Here is a 21127-nt window from a genome sequence, read left to right as displayed (position 1 = left end):
CAATATTATAAGGCAGTGATCCTGTAGCTGTTAAAACAAATCTTTTCATATCCAGGAAACCTCTTTGCCCTTCTCCGTAAATGATATACATTAATCTCAATTTTATGATGCATATGTATGATATATACATCAGGTCAAGATTCAACTTAAATGTCATGATAGCTGGTATATAAATATTCACTAGCATACTCCTTATCTCTATACCACGTTGGGAAGTATTTTCCCCACCAAGCCCTTGAGTCCACGGGACCCTAAACAAAACAATTACCTGAAACATCTTGCTGTTGGCTTCTGCGCTACTTTCTAGCCAACATTGAATTTAAGGAAATGGAGCAAGGCTTGTAATTTTCAGTTTTCCCAAAACTCCTTTACGGTGTCACTGAACAAAATTTTATAGACTTATCTCTCTGAAAAATGTCACTGTCATTTTTGCATAATGCCTGGGATTTCTCCCCTCATTGAACAGTTGCCTCTGTCTTCATATTAGAGCATTGAAAACATAGATGTGTGTGTCACAAAAACCCTTTTCCCAATCAGTCCCCACCATGTGGCTCTGGTCAGTCATTAAACATCTTTAACACCTATTTTCCCATCAATAAAATTATGGTAATAACTACCTGGTAGGGTGAGAAGATTAAATAAGGAGACATGTGAAAATTCTTGGCGGAAGGCCTGGTCATTGGTCATGTTTAATACATGCAAGTTGTGTACAGAAGTTTTTTTGTCTTACCCTCACATTCCACGGAAAACACTTGATGGGTCAGGTGCGGTGGCTCTCGCTTGTAATGCCAATGTTTTGGGAGGCTGAGGCAAGAGGATTGCTTGAGGCCAAGAGTTCGAGACCAGCCTGGGCAACATAGGTAGATGCTGTCCCTACAAAAAATAAGAAAATAAAGAAAATTAGCTGGGTGTTGCAGCTCTACCTGGAATTCTAGCTATTTAGGGGCTGAGGCGGAATTGCCTAAGCCCAGGGGCTTGAGGCTGCAGTGAGCTATGATCCCGCTGCTGCACTCCAGCCTAAGTGACAGAATGGCACCCTGTATTTTCAAATAAAGTAAAGAAAATGCTTGACCAAGTTTAACAACCTGGATGATCTGAAGTACAGGTGCCTTGGCCTTCTCAGACACGTGGGTTGAACATAAGACAGAAAAGAGCTGCTTTTGGACAACCAGAAATAGATTAATGTGACTGTTTAGATATAGATTTTTTAAAAACACTATTTCCTCTTTTATTGTGGCAAGAACACTTAAAATGAGATCTACCCTCTTACTAGATTTTAGGTGTAAAATACAGCATCGTTATCTATAGGTACAATGCTGTGTATCAGAGTCTGGGACGGATTCTTCCCATAAACTGAATTGGAACCTCAAAGAGATCCCCATGTTATTGCAACATCATTCGCAGTAGGGAAGATGTGGGAACAACCTGGATCCTGAACCCACAGATGAGTAGATAAAAAAAGTGAGTGTGTGTGTGTGCGTGTGTGCGTGTGTGTGTGTGTGTGTGTGCGTGTGTGTATAACTTTCCAACTTTTGAAATGACAGACCTGTTCGGGAAAATGGGTTTTCAGGCACACTCTTGAACCTGAGCTTGGTAATGAGTTGGAGCATGACTGGCGGTCACATGAACACAGTCCACTGCCGGGACAGGTTTCCTGTGCAGAGCAGTTTGAGGACAGCTGCCCCAAGATCCAACTCCAACACTAGAAGGAGGCAGATGATATCCTCAGTCAAACCTGGTCCCTCGTTACCAATATCGTGAAGAGAACCCAATCTCTGCTGTTAAAACGACCTCAATTCATCCTTTGGCCTCACAACTCACTACCTGTGTGACTGACAAATGCATTCAGCTCTCAGCCTCTGATTCCTCATTTGTAAAGTGGGTTGACCCCACCTAATCCTTAGAGGTGGTTGTGTGGACTAAACTTAACTGTCACACATTGGAGCAAGAGTTTGATCATTTCCTCTCACCCTTTGCTCCTTTAACTATCATCTCCCCCACCCCTGAGTGATCCTGTCTCTGCCTCAATTGGTCTCAAACATGGGGTAATGTTACCACCTCCCAGACTTGGGTCTTGAAAACCCAGTGACCTCCTGCTTGTCCTCATTCCAGCTCCACTCTCCTGGCCCGTCCTAGTCTACGGTTGTCCTGGCCCTTGCATGTGGCTTCTCTCCTATCCACTTCCCAGCAGCAAAGCCAAGGACAGCACTGACAAATGCCAGGAACCTTAGACTCTTAAGTGTGAACAGACTTTAGTTTTAATTTTTTAATTTGTCTTCTAAGCAGATTCTCCAAAAGTAACAGCTGCCCATAGGACCACGATAAATCAGATGTAAGTACAGATATTCTCACTCATTTAGATAGCTAGCTAATGAAACAATGCCTTAGGACATATATTTGACAAAAATTGACACAAAATGTCACTCCATTACTAATTTGAATCCTCATTCACAGTAGTTTTATTCCTAAATTTATGCTTTATTTGGAATACTCCAGGAAAGATGAATTACTGTGACCTATCTTGCTAAGTGAAAATTATTGGCCAATGAAGATGGCTTTCTTGGAATTCTCTTCTCTTTCTTGTATCAGATAGGATTAGTTTGGCTTCCTATTAATAGACAGATTTAAAACCAAGAGTGGTTTAAATAAGATAAAACTGTATTTGGCTCTAATATAATAAAAGTCCTGATGGATGCCACACAGGTCAGGTAAGACAGCCTAAAGGACATCATGATCAGACTCCTTCAGACATTCTCCCTCCCTAACACTAGGCAGAGCTCTGCCTTCCCTTGGTCCACGACAGTGGCTGGAAGTAACCATCACACCTGCTTCAGGTTAGCTAGATGAGAAAGGTAGGAGAAAGAAGGCGGAAAGGGGAGATGTCAAAGGCTTTTAAGAAAAGTTCCTTGCAGCTCTCATATGCATATTTTAGTAGAAGTGGAAGGAGACATTTATTTGGTTTCCCTGAAATATGTAGTTGGAATTCTTCCGGGGACACAGTGGGCAGATTTGCATGAGGACCAAGGAGCATCCAGGAGTGAAGAAATAAAAAGTTTAATCCCTTTCCTTTGGAGTTCTTGGAGGAAGTCAGACACCATGAGGGATAGGACAATCTATGGAGAGGATGTGGTAGGCAGAATAATAGTCCCTCAAACTTACCTGGATCTAACTCTGCAGAAAATGAATATATTGTCTTACCTGTCAAAAGGAACTCTACAGATGTGATTAAGGTTCAGAACCTTCAGATAGGGAAATGATCCTGTTTATTGAGGGGAGTGCAGTCTAATCACATCAGTATTTTGTTGTTGTTTGTTTGTCTTTTCTTGACGGAGTCTTGCTCTGTCACCCAGGCTGGAGTGCAATGGCAAGATCTCAATCTCCACTCACTGCAACCTCCATCTAGTGGGTTCAAGCAATTATCCTGCCTCAGCCTCTCGAGTGGCTGGAATTACAGGTGCCCACCACCATGCCCGGCTAATTTTTTGTATTTTTAATAGAGACGGGGTTTTACTATGTTGGCCAGGCTGGTCTTGAACTCCTGACCTCGTGATCTGCCCACCTCGGCCACCCAAAGTGATAAGTTTTTAAACTGAAGGACACTTCAGCTGTGCATGGAGGGCACTTTGAGTGCAGAAGGCCGATTTGAGAGACGGCCACATAAGGAGGCCTCATGTTCCTTCTCCACTTCTGCTGCTTCACTTGACAAGCCAAAAAAAAAAAAAAAAAAGCAGTAATTATGTTAATTTACAGTTGCTGGCTTTGAAGATGGAGGAGGAGGGCCAGAGGCCAATGAATGTGGGTGACCTCTAGATGCTAGAAAAGGCAAGAAATTGAATTCTGTCCTAGAATCCACAAGTTAAACTGCATCCCTGCGAGCTCCTTGATTTTAGCCCAGTGAGACCTATGTTGGACTTCTAACCTACTGTGAGATAGTAAGTGTGCAATATTTTTAACTGCTACATTTGGGATAATTTGGTATAGTAGCAATAGAAAATTATTACAGGCACTGATGCCCATCAGAGATGTAAGCTGTTGTATGGAGTTCATATTAGTGTCCTACGGTCATCTCAGCAAAGTGCAACCAACAGGGTGGCCTAAAACAACATAAGGTCATTCTCTTATAGTTCTGGAGACCAGAAGTCTGAAATCAAGGTATCAATAGGGCTGTGCACCCTCTGTATGATCTAAGGCAGAATCTGTTTCATGCCCTTCTCTTAGCTTCTGGTGCTGTTGATAGTGCTTGGCATTCCTTGCCTAGTGGATGTATCACTCAAATCTCTGCCTCTGTCATCACTCGGCCTTGTCCCCATGTGTCTCCATTCACATCATTTTCCTCCTGTGCATGTCTGTCTCTGTGTCTTCTTGTTCTCAAGAGGACACCAGACATATGAGACCAAGGGTTCACCTTATTGCAATATAACACGTTTGAACTAATCATATCTGTAATGACCCAATGACCCTATTTCCAAATAAAGTCACATCCTCAGGTTCCAGGAAGAATGGGAATTCTTGGGGGACACTCTTCAACTCTGCATAGGTGGGCGAGATGCTTCTAAGCACATCATCATACGGCTGTCCCTTGAGAAGTTCTTGCTATGTGGGCAAATTGAAAGAAACATATTGCCAAAGAGCGGCAACGAACGAGTTATTTATTTATTTTTCAACTACCTGATACTCTAAGAAAATCCTGCCAGGCTGGCATCTGTGGGGTATGGCTCTATCCACACAGTACTTCCTCCCAGGGACAAAGATGTGTGGGATTTCTAGGCCCACTGGTTTTAGTAGAAATACACTTGCCCATCATGATGCTATTCAGCCAGAATTGTTACTTAACCACTCACCTTGTAGGAATTTATTTAGGAATAAAAATGTGACATTCATTTGCTGTGCATCAGTGCTCATAAACGTGTGAGCTAGGGGTCAGCCTACATCTTTGGTAAAGGACCTAATAGTAAATATTGTGGGTTTGCAGGCCATGTGGTCTCTGATGCAGATGCTAAGCTTTGCTACTGCATGGCAGAGTCATAGATGATATGTAAACGAGTGTGTTTGTGTTCCAAGAAAAACTGAATTAACAAAAATAGGTAGCGGGCAAGATTTAGCCTAGGCTCTGTGATTTACTGAGCACCGAAGTAGGCTGATGACTAAACTCTGAAGCTGTCTAGATCATTCCTCAGGGAGCAAATTCTAACCTACATCCCTTGTGCCAGACTATGGTTTTAATCCTGTTTGTCTCTTGGGAAGGCTAAAAAAGTCTATTAAACAGATGCTGCATTAAAAAGTACAGTGTTAATTAAGATACAAAAAAGGATTATTTATTTCCTTTTGATATGAAAAGAGGTTATTTCAGTCTTTTTGCCTCTTAAACCTGTCTACTTTGCTGGGTGGTCTGTTTTACTTGTACTCATATAGGTACACACAGAATCCAGGTGCTCCTTGTCCCTGTCTGGACACTCTCTACTGTTCTGTTCTGTTTGGAAGGAAAAGGCCATTTTAAGTGCAGACTCAGCACCTGCAGCAGGAAAGGGTCAAGACTGCCATCACCAAGAACATGAAGGGGCTCCAACCTTGAGAAAAACCCCTGAAAAATGACCCAGCTCTCATCCACTCTTGCTGTATTTCACAGCCTTTGTTTCTTGTAGTCTTCTCTTGTCCAACATGGTTCTTCAACACTTCCAGGACAAATCTAGTGAATATTCAGATGATTCTTCTGTTTTTTGTTTTGTTTTTTTCTTTTTTTTGAGACAGGGTCTCACTCTGTCACCCAGGCTGGAGTGCAGTGGCATGATCAGGGCTGACTACAGCTTTGACTTTCTGGGCTCAAGTGATCCTCCCACCTCAGCCTCCCGAGTAGCTGGGACTACAGTTGCACAGCACTACAACACCCAGCTAATTTTTGCATTTTAAAAAAATAGAGACAGGGTCTTGCCTTGTTGCTCAGGCTGTTCTCAAACACCTGGGTTCAAGTGATTCTCCCACCTCAGACTCCCAAAGAGCTGAGGGCTCTATTTTTTTCAGAGACTACTTTATCTTCCATATTCAAGTTTTAGGTTTAAAAAAATGAATTTCAATCCAGGGATTGATCCATAGCAACATAATATCTAAAGTTTAGGATATACCAAACTTTTTCCACATGTCAAATAAAATTAATTGTGAGAAATTATAGAAAATTACTATGGAGTTGCAAAAATAAATATAAATTCAAGCTCAGAACACATTCCAAATGATTCACTTGAAACCATAAAATTGCACAATTAACCCAAAAGAAACTAAAAGTTGATCTATATCAGCCCACACTCTCCTTTTGTGGGTAACAGGACTGAGGATCAGAGAGGACAGTAATTGACTTAGGGTCCCACATCCAGATATTGGCAAGATTTTCCTTTTGCTTTATTATCATGACATTGCTTTTACCACTGTAGGCTTCTAGTGTATGCGAATCAGCAGGCGATGGTGAAATGGGAAGGTTAATGTAATCTAATTAAAGGAAATAGTGGAAAAGGTTGCCTATTGTCTTATTTGTCTCTATGATAACCAATTTAGAGGCATCTGATCATGTCCAGACTTTTAAGGACTTCAACATTTACAGTCGTTTTTTCCTTCTTTGGCAGGGATATAAGAAGACTCAACTTAAATTTCTTTGGTCCTGTAGAGGTACAAATGTCAATCTACAAGCTCAAGTATAGAGAAAAGATACATTTCTCTTTTTTATTTTAGTTACTTATATTACTTTTTATAAGTATCCTTGCTATTAGATACCTGAATGTTATCCTCCATCAGTTCAGAAATCCCACCCGCAGTGACTTCCAAAGTCAAGACTGAGACAAATGTTACTAGGTAACCAAACTTTCCTTCAGGTCCTCTTTTTTTTCTGTATCTTGCCTGGTCTTGAAGGCAGGAAACCTTCCTCAACTTTATCAATTTTTAAATTATATGTTCTGAGTTACTTTAGAATCCAGAATTTTAATACCCAGGAGGTTTTTCTTTGGCATATCATCTCTTCTCCAGTGCCATGAATGCTAGCTGAATTGACCTCACAAATATGAAAAAGAGCGAAGACTAAGAAGAAATACCAAGGAAAAAATCAGTTGATGATTCAAAACACAAATTCCCCACAAATCCATTTTTAATGTCATGCTTTTATCTGGATCAGAAATACAAGTAACAGGCATAGGTGGAAGGGCATTATCATAACCTCTTCCTCCCAGTGGAAGGAAGAAAACTTCCCAGCAGTTTTCTTCCAGTTTGCAGTGGACATCCATGTACTCAGGGCACTTAGAATGAGACTGGAGTCTCCTCTGACCCATTCACTCCTGTTAAGCTGGGCCTCAGTTTTTGCCTTTAAAAATGTGATGGCTGAAGAACATGATTTTTAAGTAACAGGTGCTGGTGAGATTGCAGAGACAGAAGAACACTTAAACACTGTTGGTGGGAGTGTAAATTACTTCAACCATCGTGGAAAACAATGTGGCAACTCCTCAAAGACCTAAAAACAGAACCACCATTCTAGCTGGCAGTCCCATTCCTGAGGATATATCCAAAAGAATATAAATTATTCTAATCTTAAAGACACACACATGCTAATGTTCATTGCAGCACTGCTCACAACAGCAAAGACATGGAATCAACCGAGATGCCCATCGATGGTAGACTAGATAAGGAAATGTACATATATACCATGCAGTACTATGCAGTCATAAAAAGGAGCAGGATTGTGTCCTTTGCAGGAACATGGATGGATCTGGAGGCCATTATCCTTAGCAAACTAACACAGAAACTGAAAACCAAATACAATATGTTCTCACTTATAAATGGGAGCTAAATAATGAGAACACATGAACACATAGAGGGAAACAACAGCCACAGGGTCCTACCAGAGGGTGGAGGGTGGAAGGAGGGAGAGGACCAGGAAGAATAACTAATGGGTGCTAGGCTTAATACCTAGGTGAAACAGGCGTACCAAATGAAATAGTCTGTACAACCAACTCCTGTGACACAGGTTTACCTATATGATAAATTTGCACATGTACCACTGAACTTAAAATAAAAGTTAAAATAAAAGTCAGAGTAAAAAAAATTAAAAATACTTTATTTTTAGGGCCATTTTAAATTCAGAGCCCAATGAGGGAATGGACAGAAAGCTCCTGCATACCTCCTGCTCCAACCCATGCACGGATACCGCCTCCTGGACTATCAACATCCCTATAATTGTTTGTTACGATTGTGGTACATTTACTACAATTGATGATACATCCTTATCACCCAAAGTCCACAGCTTACGTCAGTAACCATTGGTGTTGTACATTCTAGGGGTTTTGACAAGTATATAATGACTTGTACCCTCCATTATATTACCACACAGAGTAGTTTCTCTGCTCTGAAAGTCTTCTGTGCTCCATACAATTACCTCTACATTTTCCCAGTCCCTGGAAATCTCTTATCTTTTTAATTTGCCTTTTCTAGAAAGTTACATAGTTGGAATCAAATGGATTGTAGCCTTTTGTGATTGGTTTCTTTTGGTAATACGCATTTAAAGTTCTTTGGTAGCTTTTCAGGGCTTGATAGCTCATGTCTTTGTAAAGCTAAATAATATCCTATTGTTCAGATGTATCTGTTTACTTATCCATTACTTATTGAAAGACATCCCAAATTTTGTTAATTATGAATAAAGCTGCTATAAGCATTCATGAGTAAGTTTTTGTGTGGACACAGGTTTTCAATTTCTTTGGGTAAATTCCAAGGATCGTGAATGCTAGATTGTATGGTAAGTGTGTGTTTAGTTTTTTGAGACTGCAAGAGTGTCTTCCAAGGTGAATGTACTATTTTGCATCCTGTCAACAATGAATGAGACTTCCTGTTTCTCCACCTCCTCAGCAGCATTTGGTGTTGTCAGCGTTTTGGATTTTTGCAAGGCTTATTTTCCAGTACTTTTTTTTAATGTTGCTATTGTTTGGCTTCAAGTAGAATCTCTAGGTTGTCTTGTTTTAAGTGAAATCAAGAAACAAGAATGAGCTGGCGTAGTCAATCTGGTTGGCTTATAAAAACTGGAAAACAGGAGACTAGACGATAGAACCCAAAATTGTGATATTAATCCTATGCACACCTTGGTTACCTATCCACCAACTGTTGTCCTGAATTATGATTTGGTTAAGACATCTACTCTTTGTACATACAGCATTTACCCCAGGAGAATCTGAATTCACTCCAACTTGAGGGATGGGCTAATTCTATCCTCATTTCCAGTGAGGGTGGAAAGGGTTATGTGACCCAATTTTGGCCAATGACAAGGAAGTTCTGTTTGTGGGTACCCGGGAGAGAAAGGTCCAGATTCCTAAGAAAGAGACACAGGATGAAACAGTCATTTCTTGTGCCTGCTATTATGTCTGAATGAGACACTTAGGATTGCTACAGCCATCTGCAGCCCTTGTGAGGACAAACTCATCACCAAGAATAAAGGATTGGGGAGATGGAAAGAACCTGGGGCCTTGGGTACAATATTTAGCCCTTGGATCAACTTCCCCCAAAGGCATTCCTACTTGACTTCTTGTTAGGTGAAAAAAGACACATCTTTATGGTTAAGTTGAGTTAGAGTTCTGTCATTTATATTTGGAGTTGTCTTCACTTATAAATACTAATGCTATTTTCTTTGTATGGAGAGTAAAATAATTTAGAAGACTTGAATACTTAATATGGGTCACGAGTAGCAGTGCCAGGGAGAAGGAATTGACTCTCATGGTTCTGGATTTATGTTTAGTGAAGGGCAGAGAGGAAGAAAATTAGGAGAAATATTCTTATATTGGAAGGTTGGTGATAACTAAGAATGGCATTATTTTCTGGTTACAATTAAAATTGGATTAATAACATTCTAACTTTTATTAGCTTTAACTCATTCTCTATTCCAGCTATTAGACTCACTTCAAAGACGGAAGGTACATTGAAAGATGGGATCTCATCTCTTTGTCTTTTTTATTCTTCTGAGATGAGAAGTCAACTTCCACTTGTACCCAGCCTGTTCTTTCCTGACATCTCTGATAATTCACTAGTCCTAAGGGACTGAGGTCACCGAGTCCCGTACAGACATACAGATTGGATATAGGTCACAGAACTGTATTTTATGTTGCTGTTATGAGAGAGTTTAAAAAACAAGATTTTTTTTTCACTTTTCCCTACATATTGAAAGATGTCACAAAAAAAGAAGCCTCTGAAGTTGTGTCCCGGGTGCCCTACATTAGGCAGAGCAGAAGCTCCCCTGTTTGCCACAGTCCTCACCACTCCCTATTGCCTTATGATCAACCCTCCAAACCCACTCACACTCCTTTCTTCAACACCTATTAACATTTGAGTTTGTTGCCTCTATAATCATTCTAAGCTGGCATCCTGCTTGCTCCCTCATTGGAAGGATTTCCACCACCAAATGCCCTACAGGGTAATGTTCTCATTCCAGGCACATAACCATTTGTAAGAAAGAACAAAACACTGGTGACTGGAAAAGTCAAACTTTAATGAGGAAACAAGCCAAAACATTCACTTTATTTTTACAACTATAAGGAAAAATTTAAAAAGAAGAAATAATTGGAGCTAATTTATTTATTTTAGAGTGGACATTTTGATTTAATTTATTTAACATTTTTAAAAAGTTGACATTTATCTCTGAGAATTATCTCACAGTTAAATATGTAATATCTGAATGGGATCAAAATGATTATAATTTTTAATCATTTTTAATTTCCTGAAAAGAATTACTCTGTATGTTGCACACATCCATTTTTTAATAACTGAACTTGCTTATCCTAAAAGTTTGTAAAGAAAGGGTCATTTGTAATTTTTCTTCTTAATATATTCATTTACAAAAGCAGTAATAAATTGATATAACATGTCAAAACCCATTAGATATTGCTAAGGCACATCCAGCTCTATCTATAACCAAATCCAGACTCATGGAATACTATGCAGCCATAAAAAATAGTGAGTTCGTGTCCTTTGCAGGGACGTGGATGAAGCTGGAAGCCATCGTTCTCAGCAAACTAACACAGGAACAGAAAATGAAACACCGCATGTTCTCACTCATAAGTGAGAGTTGAACAATGAGAACTCATGGACACAGGGAGGGGAACATCACACACTGGGCCCTGTCAGGGGTCTGGGGGCAAGATGAGGGAGAGCATTAGGTCAAATACCTAATGCATGTGGGGCTTAAAACCTAGGTGACGGTTTGATAGGTGCAGCAAACCACCATGGCACATGTATACCTATGTAACAAACCTGCATGTTCTACACATGTATACCAGAACTTAAAATAAATAAAAAAAAAATACACGAACTTTTGTACTGTTACATTGTAATATGGAACTTGAATCACAAGTCATTTAAACCCTATCAACCACCACGAACGTCCACCAAAGATGCTGGAAATTTAAAATGTGTTTGGACCGAAGTATCTTCAAATCTCTCTCTTGTGATGAGTGGATATTCAATCTATGATTTGTGGGGCTTGCTCCAGAATCTGCCTTGGTAATAGAGTAGACTATAGTAAACTCTTTACTGAAGAGTTGGGAGGCCGTTTGAGTGAATGGATGTGAACAGAATAATGGGCAAAGGCTAAGTATGCCTTACACATAGAAATTAAGGAAGGTTTGGAGCACATAGGATGTGCCAACTAGGCATTCCGTTCAGTTGCAAGTAACATAGATCTCTTCTAAAATAGGAGTTTATTTCTCCCTCACATATCATGAAGTCCAGAGGTTAGTGGTAGAACTTGTGTAATAGAAACTTAGTTCCATCAGTATCCACCTACATCCTATCTTTCTCTCCCTTCTCTGCCATCTGTAATCGCTGACTTTTATTCTCACGTTTATCTCAACATCACAAGAAGTCATCTGTATACCAGCCATCACTTCAGCATTCCAGACAGGGCAAGAAGGAAGGTGAGAAAGACAAAAGAACAATTGCCACCAGAGTCACCTCCTCATCTAAGTATTCCTTGTAGATGCCATCCGATAACTTCATAGCCTTTATTTCCATCTTATTGGCTGCTGTTGAGTCACATGGTGATGTCTACCTGAAGAGAAATTGATCCATGCAGTTTTTGTTTGTGTGTGTGTTTAGGTATATTTATTTTTCCACTTCCAAGAAAACTACAGCACTTTTCGAAAGAAAGGTGAATACACAGTAGACAGAGAGGTCCAATTTTAAGATGACAAAGGTCCTGACACACCAGCCTGCAGGATCCCATGAATATCACTGACTTATGCACTACCAGCAAATGTTGCCACTCCTAAGTTCTACCTATTCTGTTTCTCAGTATTTATCTATAAATTGACACACTGTTGCGTTTAAATTCATCTATTTAAAAATGAACCTTTTCTTGAACTCTAAGTGAAAAAAATGACTACATCTTGCCACAAAAATAAATATAATAAAGATGAGCAATTTCATAGAGCTCTACCTACATAATCATACCTCCAAAATTCTGAACATGGATTTGTTCTTTTAAATAGGAGCTCAAAAAGTGTAAAAAAATGCTATTACAATAGAAGATGATCCTTCTGTATCACCAGAAGGAAAAAAGAAGACGCTAATGGGAAATTATTCCTCATGATATTATTTAACTTTTTTTTTTTTTTTTGAGATGGAGTCTTGCTCTGTCACCAGGCTGGAGTGCAATGGCACGACCTCGGCTCACTGCAACCTCCGCCTCCCGGGTTCAAGCAATTCTCCTGTCTCAGCCTCCCGAGTAGCCGGGATTACAGGTGTGCTCTAATTTTTGTATTTTTAGTAGACATGAGGTTTCACCATGTTAGCCAGGAAGGTCTGGATCTCTTGACCTCATGATCCATCCACCTCAGCCTACCAAAGTGCTGGGATTACAGGCATGAACCACTGCACCCGGCCATATTATTTAACATTAAGATTGGATAACACCTAAAATTATCTCACATTCCAGCCAAAGCACATGTCCTCTGTACTGACGTTGTCTAACAGTTTCATTTACAGATGAGATAATGAAACCCAAGAAGGGCATACTGTTTTCCTGAGATTTACCACAGACAAGGGGCTAGGACACATGTTACCAACCTCTAAGTTTACGATCGTTCTACTTCATCTCATCCCCTTTTATCAACACCAGTACATTCAGGAATTCTGAAGTCCCTTCCAGAGGAACTATTACAATCACAGTTTCTTACTTTTTTTTTCCTTCTTGAATTCATAAGTCAAAGCTAAGATTTGCTTAAAATGTCACAGAGTTGAGACATTTGTTGAGGGTGAAGATAACTCCATTGTCTTAGATAGACAATTCCTGAATGTGTGGAGATGCTCACCAGACAGGTTCTTTCTGCCCATTGCACAGACAAAACCAATTCGCTGAGACCATGGTATTGCAGTAAAGAAAGAGTTTAATTGACACTAGGCCAGCCATGCAGGGAACAGAGTTATTACTCGAATCAGTCTTCCCAGAGGCTTAGAGGTTAGGATTTTTCAAAGATGCTTTGGTGAACAGGAGGCTAGAAAATGGGTGCCATTGATTGGTTGGATATGAAATCATAGAAGTGTGGGAAAATGATCCTTGTGTGCTGAGTTTATCTCCAGGTGGGGCCACAGGACGGGTTCAGTCATGACTCACGAGTCCAGGTGAGGTCAGTTGATTGCCAGAATGCAAAGGTCTGAAAAACATCTTGAGAGACCAATTTTAGGCTCTATAGTAGCGAAGTTATCCATAGGAGCAATTGGGGGCGGCTCAAATCTTGTGACCTCTGACCACATGACTCCTGAGTAGTAAGGATGATAGAAACGATGCCTACATTTTAGCAGAATTCAGACTCCTCCCATGATCCTCATCTTCAGGCCTTTCATCAGTTCTTGGTCCCTGAGCAAGGAGGAATTAGTTTTAGGAAGGCACTATTAATCATCCTTGCTCTCAGTTAAACTATAAATTCCTCCCATGGTTAGCTTGGCCTGTGCTCCGGAATGAGTGAAGATAGCTGGCCTGCGAGGCTTGAGGCAAGATGGAGTCAGCCATACAAGACTTCTCTCACTGCTCTTTTGCAAAGGCAGTTTCAGTGTTTTGTGTGATGTGCCTTCTACTCAACTATCCAGGTTCATTCTTTCACACTTCTAGGCTGAGACACAGGTCCACGTCTTAAGTAGCAAAAGATGCTCCCGCCGGACGTTGTGGCTCACACCTGTAATCCCAGCGTTCTGGGAGGCTGAGACAGGTGGACCACAAGGTCAGGAGATTGAGACCATCCTGGCTAACACAGTGAAATCCCGTCTCTAATAAAAATACAAAAAAAAAAATTAGCTGGGCTTGTTGGCGGGTGCCTGTAGTCCCAGCTACTCAGCAGGCTTAGGCAGGAGAATGGCGTGAACCCAGGAGGCCAGACTTGCGGTGAGCCGAGATTGCACCACTGCACTCCAGCCTGGGCGACAGAGCGAGACTCCGTCTTAAAAAAAAAAAAAAAAAAAAAAAGAAAGATGCTCCCTCTGACCTTGAATTAGGAGGACAGTAAACATATTCAGGACCAACAACTGTCACCCCATCAGGCAGAACTCACCACTCACCTGAAACAATTCAATGCAGCTCAAATTCGAAATCAAATCTAGGTTCTTAATGTGGTACTTGGAGCCTGTGCCTGCCCCCGGAGGCTTATTTCTTACCTGCTTTCCCCCTTACATGCTGGCCTGCAAAGAACTGAGGAAAAAACATCAGTTGTTTGTTGACATTTAAAAATAAAAGGATCGGCCGGGCGCGGTGGCTCAAGCCTGTAATCCCAGCACTTTGGGAGGCCGAGACGGGCGGATCACGAGGTCAGGAGATGGAGACCATCCTGGCTAACACGGCGAAACCCCGTCTCTACCAAAAAAAATACAAAAAACTAGCCGGGCGAGGTGGCGGGCGCCTGTAGTCCCAGCTACTCGGGAGGCTGAGGCAGGAGAATGGCGTGAACCCGGGAGGCGGAGCTTGCAGTGAGCTGAGATCCGGCCACTGCACTCCAGCCTGGGCGACAGAGCGAGACTCCGACTCAAAAAATAAATAAATAAATAAATAAATAAATAAATAAATAAATAAAAGCATCTAAGGCCAGGTGTGATGGCCCAAGCCTGTAACCCAGCACTTTGGAAGGCTGAGGTAAGTAGATTGTGGAGCCCAGCCTGGGCAACATAGTGAAATCCCCTCTCTACCAAAAATACAAAAAATTAGCCTGTTGTGGCGGAGAGTGCCTGTGGTCTCAGCCACTCAGGAGGTTGAGGTGGGAGCATCACTTGAGCCTGGGAGGCAGAGACTGCAGTGAGCTGAGATCCTGCCACTGCACTCCAGCCTGGTTGACGGAGTGAGACTCTGTCTCAAAATAAATAAACAAATAATAAAATATAAAAAGTAAAAATTAAGAATTAAAAAAATAAAATTAAAAATAAAAGGATCTGACAACAAATGACAGACTTCTGGCACTTTTTGGCAAATCTAAGGGATCTACTAACACATTTCTTCAGAGTAACGACCATGGAGCTTTTAGATGGGTGCCTTCATTTCCTGAGGCAGACGCAACAAACTTAATAGCCTGAAACAATACAGGTTGATTCTCTCACAGTACAGGAAGCCGGAAGTTTGGCCGGCAGAGTCACACTCTCTCTGAAGGCTCTAGGGGAGGATCCTCCCTTGCCTGTGCTGCCTCCAGGTCTTCCTGCCTTGGCTGGTGGCAGCTGCGCTCTCGTCTCCACCTCTGTCTTCACAGGACTCCTTCCCTGTGTCTCAAATCTTCCCCTGCTTTATTTTATAAGGACACCAATATTTAGATTTAGGGCCCACCCTAAATCAAGGATGGTATGATCTCAAGATCTTTAGCTCAATTAAACCTGCAAAAATCCTAGTTCCAAAATAAGGCTCATAGGTGCCAGGAGTTGGGTGTCAGAAGTAATTTTGGGGAGACGCTATTCACTCCCCTAGTGGGGTCTCCACCTTCCAGCATCTTCCCCATTCCATCTTGTATATGGCCAAATTCTCCTTGCCTATCTCATTCACCTATGCATTAGAGTTTCTAAACCTGATTCCAGCGTATCTTCCAGCCCACGATTTTGAACGGAACCGTCAAAACTGAATTGCACTGGGCAGAGTTATGGAAGGCTTCGTTCAAAGCTACTGCAATACGGTAAAGAGACCAGAACTCAGTTTGAGCACAGCTCCTCTGAAGAAAGTGTGTGTGTGTGTCTGTGTGTGTGTGTGTGAAGACCTGGGGTCAGGGAATTGTAGGCCATCCTTCTTGGTGAATGGACTTTCCCCAAAGGAAAAGTGAACTTTCTCGTATCTTTACGACGAGAGGGAGTTTTAACACTTGGAGCAAGATTCCCACTGAAGTTAGGCTCCTTCTCTCCCACAGAGACAGAGAGAGAGGGCAGCCCGTGTTCCTGGATGACTATATTTCAAAGGAATGGCTCCCAGGTCCTTGAGAAAGACGGGCCAGGTTTTTAACTCTGGCAGGAGGATTTGGAACAGATTTGCATCTCCAAGGGGCAGAGAAAGAGCCCCAGTGGCAAGTCTTCTAAAGTAAATGCTCTAAGAATAGGGAAACCAGGGACCTGGAGGCAGCAAGAAGAGTTAAACCAAGAGGGACATTAGGGCTGTCTTGGTCTGTACCCATGCCTCTTACCTGAGTCCTTACATTTATTCAAGCAATTGATTTTCACTTCCCAGTGGCAAGCTCAAGGACTATTCTGAGTCTGTTTCTTCACCTGTCAAAGAGGAAAATAAAGTCACTGCTTCGTACGGTTGATATGAAGAGCGAATGAGATGAAGTATTTAAAACACCAAGGTGACAGGGGCATGTGGACCCGAGACCACCTGATCCCACACGTGCAGCTCAGCTTTAGGTCACAAATGACCAGAAGACAGCTCTCAAATCTCGTCTGCATTGTTGCCAGTGAAGAAAATCTTTCCCACCAAGGTCATGCCCTTTTAGGGGTGGCTCACAGTCAATAATAGTAATAATTGTGAAACTGCCTTTGCAAAATTACGACTGAGACAGTGAAAGAGATCTAACTTAACTGACTCCATCTTGCTTCTAACCTCCAAGCTGTCCTTGTTCATTCCTAGACTTAGGCTGAACTAACTTTGGGAGAAACTTGGTTTATAGTTTAAACAAGGATATAGTTTTATATAGTTTAAACAAGGACATAGTTTTATATAGTTTAAACAAAGTTTATAGTTTAAACAAAGATGGAAACAGCCCTTTCCCAAAGCAGACCTCCTTCTTGCCTGGGGACTGCGTTGCCTTTGTAGGACTAACATTAGCCACAAGATTAGAAATTATGGTTTAGGAGTCATGCAACTGGAGGCTACAAGATTCAGACCCTCCCTAAGCTGCCCCTAATGTCAGTGCTTGAGACATTTTGCAGACCCTGCACTTGATGGATCAGCTGGCACCACCCAGACTGATCAACTGGCTCACCTGATCTTGTGACCCCCACGGAGGAACTGAGTCAGCCCAAGAAGACAGCTCGGACTCCCTGTGATTTCATCCCTGACCAATCAGCACTCCTGGCTCACTGTGATTTCATCCCTGACCAATCAGCACTCCTGGCTCACTGTGATTTCATCCCTGACCAATCAGCACTCCTGGCTCACTGTGATTTCATCCCTGACCAATCAACACTCCTGGCTCACTGTGATTTCATCCCTGACCAATCAGCACTCCTGGCTCACTGTGATTTCATCCCTGACCAATCAGCACTCCTGGCTCACTGTGATTTCATCCCTGACCAATCAGCACTCCTGGCTCACTGTGATTTCATCCCTGACCAATCAGCACTCCTGGCTCACTGTGATTTCATCCCTGACCAATCAGCACTCCTGGCTCACTGTGATTTCATCCCTGACCAATCAGCACTCCTGGCTCACTGTGATTTCATCCCTGACCAATCAGCACTCCTGGCTCACTGTGATTTCATCCCTGACCAATCAACACTCCTGGCTCACTGTGATTTCATCCCTGACCAATCAGCACTCCTGGCTCACTGGCTTCCTCCAAACCACCAAGTTGTCCTTAAAAACTCTACTCCCTAAATGCTCAGGGATACTGATTTGAGTAATAATAAAACTCAGGTCTTCCGTACAGCTGGCCCTGTGTGAATTACTCTTTCTCTATTGCAATTCCTCTGTCTTGATGAATCCACTGTGTTTAGGCAGTGGGCAAGGTGGACCCCTTGGGTGGTTACCATTGCTGAGGAGTAAATGCCTGACCCCATGCAGCACAGCTCTGACAGGCCATGTGGGCTCCTGAGCACAAACAGAATGTGCTGAGGCCTCCAGGACCACCTCCCAGCAGAACATCCTGCTTTGCCAGCTTTCTCCCCCTTTTCCCATAGATGTTTATATCAAGGACACTCCCAAATAAATGTCTTGCATGCTAAACTCAATTTCAGAATCTCCTTCCTGCAAAAAAACCAAACTGCAATGTGCACTCAGCACAGAACTTGGAAAGAGACACCTCTCAGTCACCCATGGTGACTTCCTCCACTGCCAGGGCTGCCACTGCTGTCACTATTGACCTCAGCAGCCTTTCCCATGCCAGGCCCTGGGTGAAGCCATCCCCCTAGGATTGATAAGAATTGCATACAAGGTTTTGGACAGAAATAGAGTTACAGGTAAGGATGCCTCAGGCTGTACTCTGGCCCCTTCCTTGTTGCTAGAAGCCCAGTAGCACCAGGTCCTCACCTGGTGCTTTCCTGTTGCTCCTACAGACAGGAGTTTGGACACAGGGTCATTAGACCGTTGAAGGATTGACTTGCATTCCCATTGCTCCTGTCGACAGGACGTCTGACAGTCAGCTCATGGGGCTTCTGTTTACAGATTGCTTAGGATGTTTTTCAGACCCCAAATACTAGCAACTAGTGTGTAGACCCCCCACAGAAGAATGAGATCAGCATGAGAATATAGCTTCTTCCCCTCCCCGGCCCATGGCTTTGCCCTACATTCTTCAACCAATCAACAATTTCTACCCTTCAGCCCACTCCAAATCTCTTCAAACCCTAGCCCCAAATTCCTGGCAGAGACGGATTTGAGGTTTCCTCCCACGTCCTCCTTTGGTGGCCTTATGATTAAAGCCCTTTCTCTGCTGCAACCCCATGCCTCCAGGTGTTGACTTGCTGCATGTGTTGGGTAGGGACCTATTACGGTTACACGGGGAGGCAGTACCCCCCTACCATCCTCTTTGCATTCTGCCACTGAACAGATGCTTCCTACATGGCTGGTAATGTGGGCCCTCCTGTTTCAAGGTCCCCAGTTCAGAAGTCTCATTTGCCCAAACATGCTGTCATGGAGCCACATTCTTCCCTTTGCTCTTGGAGAATAGACAAAGCCATTCAGCCCAGCTACAGCCTCAAAGTCTTGTCCTACCTCCCTCTCCAGCCTCACCTCATTCCAGGCTTCCTACACGGCTGGTAATGTGGGCCCTCCTGTTTCAAGGTCCCCAGTTCAGGCGTCTCATTTGCCCAAAATGCACTGTCATGGGGCCACGTTCTTCCCTTTGCTCTTGGAGAATAGACAAAGCCATTCAGCCCAGCTACAGCCTCAAAGTCTTGTCCTACCTCCCTCTCCAGCTCCAGTTCCGTATGTCTCTCTAGCAACACTGATTTTCCTTTAGTTTCCTGGATTTGCCGCTGTTTCTCCTAACAACAATGTACTGGGGTGAAGCCATAGCTTCTTTATTTACTTCATTTTTTTTTAATGTTTCTCATTTGCTTCAATTCAAACATCTTGTCTCAGATGGAATGCAGAAGCAGAGATGAGAATCCTGCTGTCTTCTATTAAAGAAAACATTATGCATAATTGCAAAAATATAGTATGATGCTGGTATCCTCAGAGTAATTTTCTTTTGAAAAATGTAATTTTCATAAAAATATTTTATGTATATTCACTTTTAATAGGTTTGTTTTTGTTAGTTTTAAATGAAATAATGAATACTTTGAATATCTCAATGTTTAATATTGTATTAATAATGTTATATATTAGTATAATCATATAATATTGTTATAATAATGTATTAAATATAGATGCACCTGAGGTATAGAAACAAAACATCTTTGGGGTCCTCAATAATTTCTAGAGTGTAAGTCACCAGTGAGAATACTTGAAATGGACAAAACATGACAGATCCTATCAAGCTCAGATGTGGGTGTAGCTCTTTCCATCTCTAGCCTCATTCACCCCTGCCTCCTGCCCCAGTGAATGTCATTCTCCAACAAAGTATTTGAAAAGATATTTCTCTCTTTAAAAAGTACACAGATGGACAATTAGCAAAGGAAGAGATGCTCAACATCGTTAGCCATTAGGGAAATGCAAATCAAAACCACAGTAAGGTTATACTTCACAACCACTAGGGTGGCTACAATTAAAAGACAAGTAATAACTAATGTTGATGAGGATGTGGAGAAATGGAAAGCTTCATAATTCCTGGTGAGAATATAAAATAGTGCAACCACTTTAGAAAAGAATTGAATGTTCTTCAAAAAGCTAAACATAGTTACTAAATGACCCAGCAATTCCACACCTAGGTATGCGCTTAAGAAAGATGAAAATGTGTGCACACAAAAGCTTGTACAAGAATTTTCAGAGCAATATAGTCATAACAATCATGGAATGAAAACCACCCAAATGTGTCTCCACTTGAATGCATAAACAAACTATGGTCTATCTGAACAACAGCATAACATTCATCCATTAAAAAAAAAAGAATTACTGATGCATCCTACAGCAAGGATGAACCTTAACAACATCATGGTACATGAGAGGATCCTGTCCCAAGAGATCATCATATGTTATGTGATTCTATTTGTATGAAATGTTAAGAACAGGCAAAACTGTAGAGACAAAATGTAAATTAGTCATTACTTAGCACCTGGAGGGTGGAGACGGAGGGTCATGGGAATGGCTGGCAATGGACACAGTGCTTCTTTTTGCGGGGTGAAAATGTTCTAAAATCAGATTTTGCTGGTAGCTGTGAACCTAATAAAACCATTTAATTGTACCCTTTAAATGCACAGTTATGTGGTCTATGAATTATATCCCAATTAATTTGTGAAGTTGCATTTTCAAACATTAGTAACAGTGAGTTATGTTTAAAATTGATATTTTGGG

The 21127-nt window shown here is 41.8% G+C and overlaps 2 long non-coding RNA genes across 6 annotated transcripts in view; one reads left to right on the top strand and one right to left on the bottom strand.

Moving 5' to 3' along the window:
- Positions 1–21127, top strand: part of LOC107126806 (uncharacterized) — a 203387-nt gene that overhangs the window by 16389 nt on the left and 165871 nt on the right. The window lies entirely within an intron of this gene.
- Positions 1–21127, bottom strand: part of LOC102122770 (uncharacterized) — a 64179-nt gene that overhangs the window by 16074 nt on the left and 26978 nt on the right. For 2 of the 4 annotated variants that reach the window (XR_010579649.2, XR_010579648.2), the window contains exons 2-3: positions 16644–16725; positions 731–873 (exon numbers count right to left, since the gene is read on the bottom strand). This is a non-coding gene — a long non-coding RNA (uncharacterized lncRNA). Of the gene's footprint in view, positions 1–657; positions 874–13472; positions 13865–16643; positions 16726–21127 lie in introns of those variants that run through there. The other 2 variants (XR_012419786.1, XR_012419785.1) reach the window with 2 other exon arrangements.

The sequence above is a fragment of the Macaca fascicularis genome, chromosome 11, assembly GCF_037993035.2.
Source record: "Macaca fascicularis isolate 582-1 chromosome 11, T2T-MFA8v1.1".
NCBI lineage: Eukaryota > Metazoa > Chordata > Mammalia > Primates > Cercopithecidae > Macaca > Macaca fascicularis.
The sequence above is the reverse complement of the archived record's forward strand: the minus strand, read 5'-3'. Positions and strand labels throughout refer to the sequence as shown.